The 17,928-nt window shown below is 38.3% G+C and overlaps 1 pseudogene; it reads right to left on the bottom strand.

Moving 5' to 3' along the window:
* Positions 1-7,283: 7,283 nt before the first annotated feature.
* LOC149997857 (mitotic spindle assembly checkpoint protein MAD2A pseudogene) lies at positions 7,284-15,959 on the bottom strand (annotated as a pseudogene).
* Between the last annotated feature and the right edge of the window lie 1,969 nt (positions 15,960-17,928).

Here is a 17,928-nt window from a genome sequence, read left to right as displayed (position 1 = left end):
CTCCCCGAGCCATTCCAGGGGTTTGGTCATCACTTAATCTTTGTGTTGAATCCATTCTGGTGTTTTTTTGTTTTTCTTTTTTTTAAAGATTTTATTTATTTATTTTTAGAGAGAGGGGATGGGACAGAGACAGAGAGGGAGAGAAACGTCACTGTGTGGTTGCCTCTCACGTGCCCACAACTGAGGACCTGGCCTGCAATCCAGGCATGTGCCCTGGCTGGGAATTGACCTGCAATCCTTTGGTTCGCAGACTGGCGCCCAATCCACTGAGCCACACCAGCCAGGGCTGAATCCATTCTGTTTTTAAACACTGGAATTGATTTTGTTTTCTCACATGATTTCTGAATGTTACATCTGTGTGGCTTGTAAAAGCACCTGGGCTGTTTGATTCTGATATGACCTCTCCCCTCCTTGAGAATCACTGATGTAAAAGAAGAATGACATGAAAAGATGTTCATGATGTATTAGGAAATAAAAGGCAATTACAAAGTTACAAATTGTCTGATTCTCTGCTCCGTCTCCTCAAGGTGTATGAGTCTATAACCCAGTTACCTGTCTCAGGAGATTGCCAATACTTCCAGCCTTAGAGAGTCATTGCTTTCCTAATTATTCAAATACAAGGATTCTAGCCTCTATTCCACATACTCTGGTGCCCAGCCTCAAATAAGCTCCTAAGATTTTTTAAGGGGGTCACTGTTCTAGAGACTACAAAATTTTCAGTCTTCATTGTTTTCATCATCATTTTTTATTCCTTGCTAGACAACTTCATTCCTTCATTTCACCAAAAATGCTGTACTACCAACCCCAAACTTTATGCGCAGCAGACTTCATTGAAGATTTAAAATACAGAATCACAACACTCGATGGTTTGGGTTACAGCTTAAAACTGAACATTAGATATCCGTGCTTTAGATAACCACCCGCCATTCTCCCTCCTTAAGACATTACTTGATGTCCCTGTGTTTGCCACCTTTGCCAGGACTGCCCACTAGCCTATACTCTGCCTTTGTACAAATTAGAAAAAGATACCTTCTCTGAGTGGGGCTGATGCAACACCTGTCCCAAAAGAACATCTATGTGGGCAACTGAACAGTTTATGCTCCATCTTAACTGGGCAACTGCCACTCTGTTCTGGCCAGTCATAGCGTATCAGGAATGATGTGAGCCAGGGTTGCCAGGCCTTGCAAAAGGCAGGGGGCGGGAGGGGGGAGCCAGAAGCCTAGATTTTAATTTTGATTTCAATTTTATTTGTTAGTAACTAACAGGGAAATCAAAGCATTTAATAGTACTTATTATGTGTCAGGTACTTACCTAAGTACTTTATAAGTATCAATTATTTGATTTGTATAACAACCTGCAAAGTAGTTACTATCATTATCTTCACTTTACAGATGAAAAAACTTAGGCACAGAGATTAAGTTTGCCAAAGTCATATGATTAATAAGCGGTAGAGCAAGATTTGAACTCAGGCATCTGGTTCTAGAGACTACTCTTAATCATCTGCTTTATTGCTATGAACTAAATTTGGCCCATGCATTGCAAATTTTTGATCTGTGTTAGAGACCAGTACAATCCAATAGAGCTTTCTGCGATGATAGAAATGTTCCATTTTGCACTATCCATTCTCCTTTTCTTTATGAGTAGCATAAGCAAATGTCCATTTCTAGGTATATATATGTTTACCTACAATAATGAACACATTTATTAGCCTTCTTACAACTAGATGTGGTCAAGTGGCTAAATTTTGCTATGTAAGCAAAAATGGTGTGTACAACTTCCAGAAAATGTGTTTAAAGGAAGGAGGTTTGTCCTTTTTTCCTTCGTCTTGCTTGTGGGAATGCGGACATAATGACTGGAGCTCCAGCTGCTGTCTTGGACCATGAGGAGACTTTTGGAATGAAAGGCATGTGTAGTGCAACAAAATAATAGAAGAAACCTGAGTTCCTGGCACCATGGAGCAGCTCAGGACTTCTGAATGTGAAAGAGAAATGAGCTTTAGTTTTGTTTAAGCTACTGTTATTTGGAGATTTTCTGTAATTTTCAGTTATAACAGGAAGATATGTGGTTTTATCAGCATATATAATATGGAATCTGACTCATATTGGGAGCTTCTGCGAGGAAGTAATGCCTGGATTGAGTTAGCCAAGAATAGAGTGGGATGTAAAAGGTTTTCAGGCAAAGGGAAGAAGTCCCTTTGTAGTGGCCCTGACATGGAAGGGAGCTTTGCAGGTTGAAAGGAAAAGAAGAAAGGCCAGGGTGGCTGGGACAGGAAAAGCAAGGAGAGAAGTGGCACAAAATGAGATCAAAAAGATGACCACATAGGGCCTCATCAGCTGTTAAGGCTTTTGGTCTTTATCCCAAGAGTAATGGGGAGCCATTGAAGGGATTTCAGCAAGAGGTTACAGGATTAGATTTGCTCTTCCCTTGGTTAATAATTCCATCCATCCCAGAATACTCCCCAATCCCAGAATATTCTTGAGGCCCAGACTAAATGTTTGTCTGTGGATAAATTTGGCTTTTTACCATTTTATTGCTGTGGTAAAATTTGTCACTTCAGCTGTTTTCAAGTGTGTGATTCAGTGGCTTTAATTGCATTCACAGCGGTATGCAACCATTACAACTACCTATTGCCCTTTTTTATTTTTTTGTGGATGAACTTTTGCACTTAGTAAGCATTCTACAACTGTGTTGGGTTGAACTATCATGGCAGCAGTCACTGTGTGTGAATTCCTAGAAAGTGGGCTGTGGGCTGTAAGGAACAGTTGACCAGTGAGAGTGAGCTGGGGCCAGCCTGAGGAATGTCATACCCTGGCCAGCAGGTCCGCCGGTCTGTCAGCTGTCACCAGACAGGTCACTTGGTGTGCTTTACTTAATAGGAAGAATATATCCCCTGAACTGGAACTGGAGTAGAGACCAGAGTTAACTGATGTTGGGCCTCTTTTAGGATCTCAGGAAAACATTCTGATCTAGTTGACCTACCAGAGAATTCCAGAAGCAACGTAGAACTGATTTTGCCTGTATTTCTCAACCTCAGGCAAACAGTTCTCTGGATAGACACAGTGATGTGTCCAGGACGCATGAAGCCCCGGGATAGACACGAGGCATCTACTTGGAGCGGTCATCTGACTTGATGGCAAATAACTTGCATGCTTTTATTTTCAAACAAATGTCCTTGCATTATGAGACAGAAAGTAACTTATAATGAAGTTTAAGGGTAAAACAAGAGCCTTAAAGAAATTACACTTGTTGCTTTGGACGTTACTCTCAGACTTCCAGGGATATCAGTCCCTTCCCCCAGCTGATAGTAGTAGTTGGGTATAGTGCAGTGATTATGATTAGACTCTCAAGACAAACAATCCAGAGTCAAACTCACTCTGATATTTGTTAGCTGCGTCACCTTAGACAAGTTATATAACCTAGTTGAGTTTCAGTTTCCTAATCTGTAAATCAAGAAAAATGATTGTACCTGACTGACAGAGAGATGTGTTAAATACTTATAAAATGCTTAGCACATACCAACTAAGCACTAAGACTTATTTTTATTGTTAGTAGTAGTAGTATCAGCAGAGAAGGAAAACTCTGACCCCAAAAAACCTCCGCTGCCTTGCGGCATACCTCTTCAGGGGAAAGGCTAAGGGAGTAAACCCCGACAGAAAATCCGGAGCCGGAGTCCCTAAGGCAGTTTGACGTTGTAGTCAACACCGGCAACTCCTGCGGCGCACCTGAAGCCAAGCTGTATTGACTCCGTCTTTCCCTTGGACCCTTCAGCTGCGAAGAGAGGGGGGGTCTGCTGCATGGGCAACAGCAGACCCTCCATATCACCCTGCCCAGGCTCTGTAGCTTCAGCTTCACTGGAGAGGACACTCCAGCGTCATCGCAAGATGTCGATTCAACACGGGAGGAGACAGATACCGTGTCACTCCCGAGTTGGACTGCACAGCCATTCTCGGCGGTGCAGATAGACTCTTAAGAAGCTACACCATCGTCTCTCGAGACGGACGGCTGCCGACGACGGAGTAGTATCAGAGGGTAATGTTTCAGACCTTTGGCTCTCTTTTCAAAATCTTAAACTTATAATAGTAGCAGTACTTACTATCTGCTGACTGTTAAATATTCAAATGAAATAGAAATAAATATAAAAAATCATGAAAGTTCCCACTTCCCCTAAATCCAGTGCCAGACTAGAGGTAAATACAAACAACTGTTGGCTATTCATCCTTCCTTGCAAATATTTTTAAAAATCAACATTTATTGAGCACTATGTACTTTGTACCACTGTTACATTTTCCTCTTCATTCTTCTGCTTTGCTTTAGGGCATTTTGGCTGTGATGCTAATCTTAGCCTTCTTCTAGTAGCTTATGATGGGTGGCATCTCTGAGAATAAATGGAAAAGACTGTGCTCCAGACCCAAAGCTATAAGCAGTAGCCACTCTGTCCATAACTTTTCTCTAGGAAAATCACTTTGACAAAGGGTCTTTTATGGAAAGTATGGTGAGACTGTGATATTGGCAGGCTTCAGGAAAAATGGTCTTGACAATTTTTTGTTGTTCTGCTTAACTTCAGGCTTTCATCTTAATTTTGTGATTCCATAGTTAATGTGTGAAAGTAGGATAGTTGAAGGTTGAAGACTGATAGAAGCTTCATTTCTCAATGTTTCCCTCTTCATTTCTCTCCCTCTCTACCCACTGAGAAGGCAAATTAAGAGGGTCTCAAGACTCTTCTCTGTAGTCCTTTCCTCCAGGCAGCTTTCCTATGTCCCTCACCCAGTGTGAATCGTGTGCCCTCCTACCTACTAGCACAGTATCCTCTAAACTTTGTTGTAGCTCCAATTGCATTGCACTGTGATGTTAGCTTAGTTGTCTGTGTTCTTCACTAAATCAGATCTTCTTGAGCACAGATGATGTGCCTGTTTTCTCTTTAGATGTAGAACCTTGCATATGACCCATAACAATTACTAAATAAATACATATTAAATAGATGGTAGGAGTAGTCATTAGTTTACGAATATGGCTGCAATGACTTTCCCCACATTTATGTGCAAGTCCCTTTGCACATGCCATCAAGGGGTAGGGATTATTCCCTTACTCCTTGAGTCTGGGCTTAGCCAATGGGACATTAGCAAATGTGATGCAAATGAGGCTTAAAATATGCTTGCAAAAAAGGGCTGACCCCTTTTTGTCTGTGGCTATACACCTGAGACTGAGATGTGAACAAACCTGAAATATCCTGATAGAAAGCCCATAAAATAACGAAGGATGCCCAGCTAGCATCCGGCCTATGTCCAAGTGGCCAATTGCCAGACAAGTGAGTGAGGCCATTGTAGACCATTCAGCAATAGTTAGGACCCCAGATAACTAAAGACAGATGAATGACTCCAGGTAAAACTAGCAAAGGAACCACCCAGGTGACACCAACCCAAATTGCTGACCCACAGATTCATGAACAAGGCAGTAATTTTAGGGGTGGTTTATAATGCAGCAATAGGTAACTGATACGGAAGCTACTTTATAAGTGATAGTGTCTTCCTGCAGTTTCTCTTCCTACCTTATCTTTAGTGTCTATCTCTTGTTTCTGCCTGTCTAGATCTTATTCACTGTTTTTCTTGTAGCAGCAAATAGATATTTTCAGTAGGAAAAAGTCTTAGAGACAAAAATTCTGAATCAAAGAAGAGTAGAGATTGGCCCTGTCCTGGCAGTTCAGTTGGATAGTGTCGCCCCATATACCAAGGCTGCGGGTTCAGTCTCCCCAGTCAGGGCACACACAAGAATCAACCAATGATGCATAAATAAGTAGAACAACAAACTGATGTTTCTGTCTCTTTCTCAGGTCAATAAAAAACAAAAGAATAGTAGATATTATGCTTTTGTTTCCAGTTTAAAATTTTGATAGGGTTGGTAATAGTGATAATATTTTCACACACACACACACACACACACACACACATATGTCAAAACATTTTATTAAAAATATTTTTAAGCATACATTATTTAAAGCTTCATTTTATAACATACAAAACATTTCTATATTATATTTTATAGATTATGCTATTACAGTTGTCCAAGTTTTCCTCCTCTGCTCCCCTCCACCCAGCATCCCCACTCTCTCAAGCAATCCCCCCGCCATTGTTCATGTCTATGGGTCATGCATATAAGTTCTTTGGCTACTCCATTTCCTACACTGTACTTTACATCCCCATGGCTATTCTGTAACTACCTATTTGTACTTCTTAATCCCCTCACCTCTTCACCCATTCCCCCACAGCCCCCTCCCATCTGGCAACCATCAAAACGCTCTCCGTATCTATCCATATCTCCATAACTGTCTCTGTTCTTCTTGTTTCCTTAGTTTGTTTTTTAGATTCAATTGTTGATAGATATGTATTTATTGCCATTTTATTGTTCATTGTTTTGATTTTTTGGCTACTTGTGCTGGGCTTGGAGGTTCCCAGGCAAAGCCAAGCTGTGAATCTAAGCTGGCTGCTACTAGTGTTGGGCCCGGGGTTCACTGAGGTGAGCTGTTGCTTATTTGATAGGATTTAGGAAGTCATGAAGCGTGAGACAAGACCAGACATTCATATGGAAAAGCAGCTTGGGTGGGCCTGTAAATTGGGTGGGATGGAGTCTCTGGGGATCTCCAAAGTAGGTCAAACAGTGTCAGCCAGGTTGATGCAGTCTCAGATATGGCATCAGCTTGCTGGCTCTGCCAGGGGATGGTTCAGAAAAGGGATAATGGCCTTTGCTCACCTTGATGGCAGACACTTCAGTTTCTCTCTGGATGCCACTGGTGCCTTTCAAGATGCTATCCCAGTGCTGGAGCTCAGAGGGAATGAGTCTGAGTAGGTGAGTCCGCGTGTGGGTTCTTTAAGAGGAACTGCTTGGGGCTCCAGCAGTTTCTTCCATCAACTCAATCCCTGCTGGTTTTTGCAGCCAGAAGTTTGGAGACTTACCTTTCTGGCACTGGAACCCTGGGCTGGGGTCCTGGTGTGGAACTGGGACTCCTTGCTCCCAAGATAATCCCTCCCAAATTTTTAGCCACTGCATGTGGATGAGGAACCAGCCCGTTCTGCACTTACACCCCTCCTACCAGTCTGGAGGGATATGGTTTCTTTAATTCCATAGTTGTCAGACTTCCATTCAGCTAGATTTCTAATGGTTCTGAATGATGCTTTGTCTATATTTTAGCTGTAATTTTGATGTGGTTGTGGAAGGAGGTGGACCATGTCTGTCTACACCACCATCTTGACTGGAAGTCCCAAGAATTACATATTGTTCTCAGCTCATCTTCAGTTGTGGACAGGGTTTTTGTAGGCCACCATGCTGTTTACTTGGTGGACTGTAGTGGTGAAGGAACCCAATGGACTTGCTCAGAATTGGTAATAAACTCTGGCCCTGACTCTTCACACTTTTCAGGTACAACCAAATCTTTGTCTGTATAAATAAGAAGATCACACGAAGAAGAAAATTCCAAAAGTGGCAGAAATGTCACTATTGCTGTGGTCTGATTACGTAACAGATGTCACCTTGGATAGCTTTCTGAGACTTTTCTCTGTGTGTACTGTCATTTTTGGCAGTCTTGTCGCACACTCAATATCAAATTGCCATCTTTCAAGGACCTCGCCATTTTCAATATTGGAGATGACTACCACCAGTTTCTGAACTGAATACTTGCATATCCAATCTTTTAGTTGTTCCGCCACATTATTTAAGTATTTCATAAACTCAGGATGAGTGGTTACTAGCAAGCTGAATCCATGTTTCTGTACTCCAATAAAGCTTCCAGGTGGATATATGCCACGCTAATATAAAATGCTATTGATGCCAAATGAGAGGAACTCAGCCATGATTTCAGCTCTCCCAGGAGTGCTGCCCTGCCATGGCCAGGCACCCACCACAGATGGTGATCACAGGGCTCCTCAGCAGCTCCCTGTAACTGATTTCAAAAGAATAAGCATAAAATTTAGTACAATTGTCCTGGCTGGTGTGGCTCAGTTGATTGGAGCATCATCCTGTAACCAAGGGTTGCGATTTGATTCCCAGCTAGGGCACATTACCTAGGTTGTGGGTTCAATCCCTAGTTCAGACGCCTATGATCCCAAGTTCCGACATGCACACAGGGAAAGGACCCCATAGTTGCTCCTCTCTCTCATTGATGTTTCTCTCTCTGCCTTCCTCTCTAACAGCAATGAAGAAAAGTCCTCGGGTGAGGATAAAAAAATAAAATAAAGTTTAATTCTTTAAGCACGTGCATCTCCTAATTTGTCAATTATACTTCATTAAAATGGTCAAAAATTTGGTAGGAAAAATAAATATAAGCTTGGATTGTACTAAACAGGGCAGTGGTGTGCTGGAACTGGCTTGTCCAGCTTGTGAAAGCTGATACTTAAATTTGAGCAAGCCAGTTGTTAACTGCAGCCATCATTAAAATGTAATTTATGCACACTTACAATTAAACTAGATTTTTAAAAATAATATTCAGAATTCATTGTAAACGTATTTTACTATTATCTGTTTGTGATGTTATCTACATCTGCAATGTCTGTATGGTAGAAATATTAAATAATGGTGTGCTGCGGCACCTCTCTTTCTGACTCCATGTTCAATGATGTTACCTTGGAGGTTTGAAATTGGTCATGACGGGAGTATTTATACCATAGAAGTTGGCAAACACTAATCAAGGCTTTTTTGTTCCCCTCACAGAACAAATTGGTAAACATTTATCAACACTGTGTTATTTAGGAATAACCACAGGAAGAATAAAAAATAGGTGGACCTTTTAAATCAACAATAGAGAATTTAGCCTATCCAAATATATGACACTAAAGGAGAAAAAAGAAGGTATATGATAAACAGAAAACATAATGACTGTCTAGTTAATCATGCCAAGTAAATTGAAATGTTTTTTATTCCCTCCTGTTACCCTGTTAAAGTCACAGGAAAAAACTAAAACCATGATAAGCTCATAGGTCAAAGAGAACAGTAGCAGAGGAAACATATAAATGATGTCAACTACACTTTGGAAGATGGAAAGTGAATGAATTAGTAATAACTGATTTAGGTGTCAGCTGTCTCTGTTCTGCTAAGTCCTCCAGAGAAATATGGCTGCAAGAAGGAAGAAGCAGCAGATTCATTTTGAAGAATGGCTGCAGAAAGCCTCAGAAGATGGAAGAATTGAATACCTGTTAAGGTGGGAGTGGAGGTTAGAGCTAAGCACAGAAGCATTAGTGAACAGTTTGTGTAAAGAAGTACGTCACTCTCCAAGGCTGCAAATGCAGTTAACTTCTTCTCCCAACAGGAGATGGGAGGCAGTCTACCTAGAAAGACTGAAGAGGCTTTGGACTGGGGGTGGACACCAGGCATAGCTGAGAGTAGGGCTGAGGGTCTGTACTTCACTGAGAAGAGGAAGATAGAGCGGAACTCTGCATACCTATGCAGAGTTTCTAATTACCTTTCTGTTCCTTGCTCTTAAAAATAAATGGGTCGAACCTTGGCTGGTGTGGCTCAGTGGACTGAGTGCCGACCTGCAAATTAAAAGGTCGCTGTCTCAATTCCTCTTCAGGGCACATGCCTGGGTTGCAGGCCCGGTCCCAGTTGGGGGCGTGGGAGAGGCAACCAATGTATCTCTAGCACATCAGTGTTTCTCTCCCTCTCTTTCTCTCTCCCTTCCCCTCTCTCTAAAAATAAAAAAATAAAATCTTTAAAAAATGGATAAATAAGGATCAGACATTTGATGGTCCTCAGGTGAAATAGATACAATGGAGAGAAGAAAACAGAACTTTAAAAAAAGTGTGATTAATATTCCCAGAGTTCTCAGGCATCAATTTATGAAATAAGAACAGAATGCTTTATTAAAGAAACATTCAATAAGTAAGAAGTACCTCTTTGAAAATAAAAATATATAGGCAGAAAAAGTTGGGAGATGAAGTCAAGGAAATCTAAGATATAGAATGAGAGGGGGGAGGGCGAGAAAAGAGAACAAAGAAGGGATTTTCTGTTTAGAAGGTCCAATAACTAAACAATGGAAAATTTAGGAAATAAGAGAACAGAGAAAAAATAATTCAGAGGAAAGTATTAAAACACAAGATAATTCCCCAGAATTAAAGAATGAGTTTTCAAATAAAGAGAACCTACTAATTGTCCAGCATGATTTTTGAGGAAAGACCCACACCAAGCCAATCTTCATGAAACTTCAGGACACTGGAAGCAACAGAAATCTTAAGTAAAATGAAGCAGGTTACACATGAAGAGTCAGGAATCAAAATGACACTGGATTTCTCATCAAAATATTGGCTTATATTTATGCCGTATGGTTAATATACAAATACCAAAAAAAAACATTAGTTGTACACCTGAAACTAATATAATGTTGCATGTCAATTATATCTAAATAAAATTTAAAAATTCATATAAGCACAAGATGAAAACTTATATATAGGTAGCTAGAAGACAATGGAGAAACTTCTTCAAAATTCTAAGGAAAAGTTGGTTTCCAACCTAAAAGTCTAGGCAATGTTAACAAAATAGCTGTGTTTGACTACTTTGAGAGCAGTTTTAGAGTTAGAGTCTGCAGACTTCGAGCATGTGATAAGTACATAGAAAACCAACCAATAAACAAAGCATTTTTAAAAATAACTTATTTTAAAAGTTTTTAAAATTGATTTTAGAGAGAGATAGGAAGGGAGAGAGAGGAGGGCATCTATTTGTCATTCCACTTATTTCTGCAGTCATTGCTTGATTCCTGTATGTGCCCTTATCAGGGATCGAACCCATAACCTTGGTGTATTGGGACAGTGCTCTCATCAACTGAACTATTGGGCAGGGCAATAATTTTTATTTTTCAGTTACAGTTGGCATACAATATTATATTAGTATATTAGTTTCAGGTTTGCAACATAGTAATTAGACATTTATATAATTTATGAAGTGATCACCCCAATAAATCTAGTACCCACCTGACACCACACACAGTTATTACAATGTTATTGACTATATTTCCTGTGCTGTACTTTATGTCCCTGTGACTGTTTTTATAACTGGCAATTTGCACATCTTAATCTATTTCTCTTTTTCATCCATTCCCTCAAACCCCCCAATCAAAATGTTTTCTGTATCTATGAGTTTGTTTCTGTTTTGTTTATTTATTTTTTATATTCCTTATATAAGTGAAATCATGTGGTATTTGTCTTTTTCTGTCTGACTTATTTCACTCAGCATAATACTCTGTAGGTTCATCCATGTCGTTGCAGATGGGAGGATTTCATTGTTTTTTTATGGCTAAGTCATATTCCATTGCACATATGTACCACTTCTTCATACATTCATCTATTGATGGACACTTAGCTTGCTTCCATATCTTGGCTATTGTAGGTAATGTTGAAGTGAACATAGGGATGCACATGTCTATTTGAATTAGTGTTTTGAGTTTCTTTATATGAATACCCAGAAGTGGAGTTGCTGGATCCTCCATTATTTCTTGTTATAGCCTTTGTTTTAAAGTTTATTTATTGTTTTAAAGTATTGTTATCACAGCTTTTGAAAAAATTTCCATTTGCATGAAATATATTTTTCCATCCCTTTACTTTTAGTTTGTATGTGTCTTTCAGTCTGAGGCAGGTCTTATAAGCAGCACTTGTATGGGTCCTTTTTTCTTTTTAACCCAGTCAGCCACCTATGTCTTTTAACTGAAGTATTTAATCCATTTACATTTAAAGTAATTGTTGATAGGTATGTAGTTACTGCCATTCTATTCATATTTTTATCTTTTCTTCTTCTTTAGAAGTCCCTTTAACATTTCTTGTAATACTGGTTTGGTAGTGATGAATTCCTTTAGCTTCTTCTTGTCTGGGAAAAGCAAGGTCATTTTTAATGCCAGGGAAAACAGGAAGTTATATAAAAAAAAAAGACATACATTAATGGCATACTATATGGCTTAGCTGTGAAAAATATTACATGGTTACAAGAAGTTAAGCACTGAGTATCTATTTTTAAAAAGTGTAGTAGTAATAAAGCTAATACTGAGAGAATGAAGGAGTATGTATACGTGAGTGTGTGTCTGCATGTCAAGTCTGCCTCAAAGTAGAGCAAAATCCTGCTCTATTGTAAGGAATCAATAGATAAAATTTTAAATAGGAACATTTAAAATGACAGTGTAAATACCTTGCTTAGAGGTATGGAGAAAAATATCAGAAGAAAGAGCTAAGACATTGTAAGTGGTGGCTTCTGAGGAGCGGGGTTTAGGGATGCAGAGGCATACAGCAAGGGACTGCTAAGCTTTATTATAACTGTATTGTTCTATTTTATTTTAAACTCTATGCACTTATACTACCTTAAAAAGTGATTCTCCCAAAGTTTATCTATAAATTAAATGCAATATCATTAGGATCTTTTTAGAAATTGGACAAACTTATTCTTGTTAATTAAAATAATTTTGGAAACAAAGAACAACAGGGGGGACTAGCTCAATCAGATTTTATGATATAATATGAAGCCATAGTCATAACACAAGAGTGATATGCTACAGGAATAGATATATAAATCAGAGGAACAGAATAGAGAGCTCAGAAATAGACCCATACATCTTTGGAAATTTGATATAAGATGAAGAAGACAATATAAGTCAATATGAAGAGGACAAATTACTCAGTAGATGATATCAGGAAACCTGTCTAACTATCTGAAGAAAAATAAAGTATTATTCCTACCACCTACTATACACTAATCTGTACTCCAGGGGAATTAAATACCTGTATGCAAAAGATAAAAGAATACACATTAAAAAAAAAAAACAGGAAGCCCATTGCAGAAATGGGCAAAGGCTATCAATAGGTAATTCACCGAAGGGGAAATGCAAATCACTCACTAGCTAAGAAGAAATGTTCAAATGCACAGGTAATGCAAATTAACACAATGAGGTACCATTTTATTATAACTATCAAAGGGGTATAAATTAGAGAATAGAAAATAGTCAGTGATAGTGAGACTTAGAGAAATGAAAATCCTCTTGCATTATTATGGTAGTGCAAACTGGTACAGATGTTCTAGAAAGAAATAAGGCAGAATTGGGCATGTCAAGGATGAAAAGACCCAACAACCAGCAATCTCAACCTGAGGTATGTATTCTGGAGAGCTCTCAGGTCCATAAGGGATCATGTACAAGTGAACACTGCAACTCTGTTGTGGGAATGAGGAGCTGGGGGCATCCTAGGTGTCCATCACTAGTGGAATATTTGGGTGTATCCTTTGTAAAGCTCCTCAGCAATAGAACCTATGAGCTAGATTTTTACATGCAGCAGTATAAATAGGTCATAAAAACAAAGCATTGAATTTTTTAAAAGAAACATAAAAAGATCCTTAGGCCAATTTGGGTAGGTTTAAAGCACAGGCAGGAAACAGCAATATATATTTTACAGGAATACATACCTATCCAAGGGCACATTTCAGATGTATTAACAGTGGGTATTTATGAGGGGGCGGGGGAAGGAGAATGTAGACCAAGACTAAAGGAGGAGGTAAGATGAGTGAAGGGCCTTACACAGACCATATATGCTATGAACTGAGGAATCCGATAAACTCAATTCTCAGCAGGCAAGACCTCCCCGGCCTCCCCCAACACCCTTATTTTTCAGCAAAAATCTCAATGGGATTTCTTGGGGACTTTGCAACAAAGTTCTAAAGTTTTTCTGAAAGAATAAAAATGAAGAAAGATCAGAAAACTTTGAAAAAGAAGAGAATCTAGGGATGACTTGGCCTTCCAGATAATAGAATATATGAATAATTTAGCAGTCACTAGGACAGTATGTTACTGGCACATGAACAGACAGAAGAATCAATGGAACAGAAAAGGGCAGAAATAGACCCAAGAACTTAACAAAAGCTAAGAGCAGTGTTCCCATCAGTGAGGGAAATGCTGGATTTTACAACAAATAATACTTGGAAATTGACTAATGATTTTTAGAGGAAGGTGGAAAATATATACAGCAATAATTAAGATTTGAGGATAAATAGACTTAGGGTTTGAATGACATTTTGGGCACTGATTACCTACATAATTGTAGGCCAGATACTTAGCCTCCGTAAACCTCATTTCTCCCATATTTATAAACAAGATAGTAAAAGTAACTACCTCATTGTTGTGAGGACTAAAAGAGAGATGTTAAAAAAAAAAAAAGAACATGATATATATCACATAGACTGTGCTACATAAATATTAGCTATTATTATTTGTCCTATAGCACATGCAAAGTAATGTACAAAATGAAACCATAAATGTTCCAGAAAGAAAATAAATTAGTATTATTATAATCTTGGGGAACAGAAGGACTTTCTAAATATGACCCTAAGGGCAGAAAACATGAAGAAAAAGAAAACAGTTCTGATTGAAAAAAACAAAAAACTAACAACAAAAACTTCTTTCTTTATGTCAAATCCCACCACAAAGTTAAAATATAAATGAAAACTGGGGAAAATATTTGCAATATATGCAATAGACAAACAGGTAATATCTCTTACTAAATCAAAAAGGAAAAAATGGATTCAGCAATAGGAAAATGCACCAAGAACATTACCAAATAAACAAACAAGCAAAAAAGTGATTATAAATACATAGAAGGGGAAATGTTCAACCTCCCTAATTAAGAATGCAAATTAGAAAGAAATCTTCTTTTCATATGTCAAATTAGCACAGTAGATTTTTATAATATTTATTTAATATACAATAATATGTTATTCATTTTGTGTGTGGCTTATTTCACTTAGCATAATGTTTTCAAGGTCTATCCATGTTGTAGCATGTATCAGATTTTATGGTTGAATGACATATACCATATTATTTTTATTCATTCATCTTTTGATGGACATTTGGGCTGTTTCCACCTTTTGACTGTTGTGAAGAATGCTGCTATATCTCTCTGTGTCCCTTTCATTTATTTATTTTTATCCTCACCCTTACCTCCCATAAGTGCCCAGACGGTGAGGGGAGGGGGAAGGGGATTGAACCTGCAACCTTTCAGTTACGGAACAATGCTCCAACCAACTGAGCAGCACTGGCCAGGTCCCCTGCTTTCACTCTTTTCATGTGTATATCTAGGACTGGAATTGCTGGATCATATGCTAATTTTATGTTTAACTTTTTGCAGTCCTGCCAAACTGTTCATTTTTTAAAGTCATGTTTATTAAGGAATCATGTAAAATTCATTCTTTAGGTGCACAGTTCTATGACTTTCGTCCAACACATACAGTCATGTAACTACTGCCATAATCAAGAAACCACCCCAAAAAGTCCCCACGTGCTTCTTTGTAGTCCATTCCTAACTCTTACCCCTAGGCCCTGGCAAGTGCTGATCTGATTTCTGTTCCTACAGTTTTGACTTTTCTGGAATGTCCAATAGTGGAATCATTGGTGCCTGGCTTCTTTCATTCAACACAATTTATCTGAGATTCATTCATGTCAGTGTATCAATAATTTGCTCTTTGTTATTGCTGAATACTATTTCATTGTATGATTGTACCACATGTATTTATCCATGCACCAGTTAATGGATATTTGGTTTGTTTTCAGTTTTGACAATTATAAATTATGCCGATATAAACATTTGCATACAGGTCTTTGTGCAGACATATATTTTTATTCATCTGGGTAAATACCTAGGAGTGGGATTTCTGGCTCATACAGTAAATGTATTTTTATTCTAAACTGCCTATTTGTTTTCTAATGCAGCCGTACATTTTTGCATTCCTACCAGCATGCATGGGAGTTCCAGTCATTCTGTATCCTCTGTAACATTTGATACTGTCAACGTGTTTACTTTTATTTTAACCATTTTAATATGTATGTGGCGTGGTATCTCATTATAATTTTAATTTTTCACATACCTAATGGATAATGATATTAAACTTTTTCCCCATATGCTTACTTAATCTTTTCCTCTTACCTGGTGAAGTATCTGTTCAAATATTTTGCCCATTTTTGAACTGGGCTGTTTTTATATTATTGAGTTTAAGAGTATATGCAGCAGAGAGTATTTGTGCATTATGTTTATAAATGTGTCGTGCATACATACCAAAATGGAAGGAGATTTTAAAATGCTAAGAATGCTTTAATTTTTTTCTTTACTCATATTTAAATATATTCTTTATGTATCCTGGATACAAATCTTTTATCAGATGTCTGTTTGCAGTATTTTCTTCCAGTCTGTGTCTTGTCTTTTCATTTTCTTAACAGTTTCTCTTCAAGAACAGAAGTTTTATTTTAATGAATCTAATTTATCAATTTTTTCTTTTATGGTTCATGCTTATATGTGTCTTATTTATGAAATGTTTGTCTAACCTTAAGTCACAAATATTTTCTCCTATGTTTTATTCTAGAAGACTTGTAGTTTCAGGTTTATATTTAGGTCTATGATTCATTTCAAGTTCATTTTTGTACATGGTACAAGGTATGGATCACTGTTCCAGCACAACTTGTTGAAATGAGACTGTTCTTAAATGCCATTGTATTGTATAAAATAGTTCTTTGTACCAAAGTCCGGTGCTGCATGGGATATACAGGTGGCATACTTGTACTATTCTTTATAGTTTAAAAGTATTTTGGATTATATAATCTCACTTGACCCACAATCAACTCTGTGAGATAGGAATAAAAATGATATTCCTCCAATTTTACAGATGAAGAGGCCCAGGTAAGCTAGCACTTGGCCAAGAAGACAAAGCTTTCAGTGCTATTGTCAATATATTATTGACCTTCAATAAACATTGAGCTGCCTTTTCCAAGATCAAGTTATTTTCATAAACATGTCCAGTACCCAGGATCACTGGAAGTACAAGTCAATAATCAGCACTTAATTTTGAACTCCCTGGTCTTTGAAAACTGGAAAGGCTAAGAGCTTTGGTGCAATTGGTATCCAGGAGGATGGTCATTTGGACTAACCATGAGAAGTGGTCACAAGTCTCACCTCTGCTATGTGAACTGGCCATGGTCATGCAAACTTTATTCAGTAAAAATGTAATTAGAAATCTTTAGACTATTCCTGAGCTTCAACAAGAAAAACGCTATTATGAAATAGTCCAAATAGTAAAGAAATAAATGGGTTTATGTGTTTGGTCGTTTCTTCAGCCCATTTGCCACCCCCTTTCTCTGGGAAGCACACCCACATATCACACCATTGGAGTGGGCTCTTAGGAGCCATTTTGCTACCACCTGGGTACCTTTCTGGCCATGGCTGTTTATAACAGAGGTGGGCATGTTGTTCAGGTTGACAATTAGATTATTTCTTTGGGGGATTTAGGACTGGAATGAAACAGATAATCAATCTGCAATTGATTGGAATTTTAACACATGAGTTGGGAATTATACAGCAGTCATATTCTGCCTGTCAAGTGGATCAGAGGAGAAAAGAAGCAGATTTAAAGAGAGAAAAAGAATGAAATGGGGAGGGAGGAGCAGGTACTCAAGACTGCTTTCCTGTTCTTGGTTCCAGACCTTTTCAGTGGCCTCGCTTCATACCTGCCCTGTGAACTGTGAAAGCACTTCTCTATCTTTTAAAAATTGTACCCTCTCCCCTATGCCTTTTAGCTAGTTCAAATGGATTGCTGTTACTTACAAAGAGTCCTAACTAATACAATAGAAGTAAATTGACTTCTCATGGAACAGAAAGACATGGCCTTGAACTGCCTTATGGGGATTTTTTTTTAAAAGAGAGCTGACTTTTGGTACTGCAACTGGGAGACAAAAAACTTTCCCCTTTCATTTTTTGTAAAATAAATTGCATGAAGGTTCAGGCCAGCTGAGTGAACATCAGCCTGGACAATGAGAACAAGGGAGAGTATTATCCAGGTTAGACTATCATTTCTTTCCATCTGGGAAGGAGCAGGAAGAAGATGGAGAAAAGAAACTTGGGTGAAAGGGAAGCCAGTGGAGGGTGAAAGTATAAGTCC

The sequence above is a fragment of the Furipterus horrens genome, unplaced genomic scaffold, assembly GCF_987537825.1.
Source record: "Furipterus horrens unplaced genomic scaffold, mFurHor1.1.pri manual_scaffold_11, whole genome shotgun sequence".
Lineage (NCBI taxonomy): Eukaryota > Metazoa > Chordata > Mammalia > Chiroptera > Furipteridae > Furipterus > Furipterus horrens.
The sequence above is the reverse complement of the archived record's forward strand: the minus strand, read 5'-3'. Positions and strand labels throughout refer to the sequence as shown.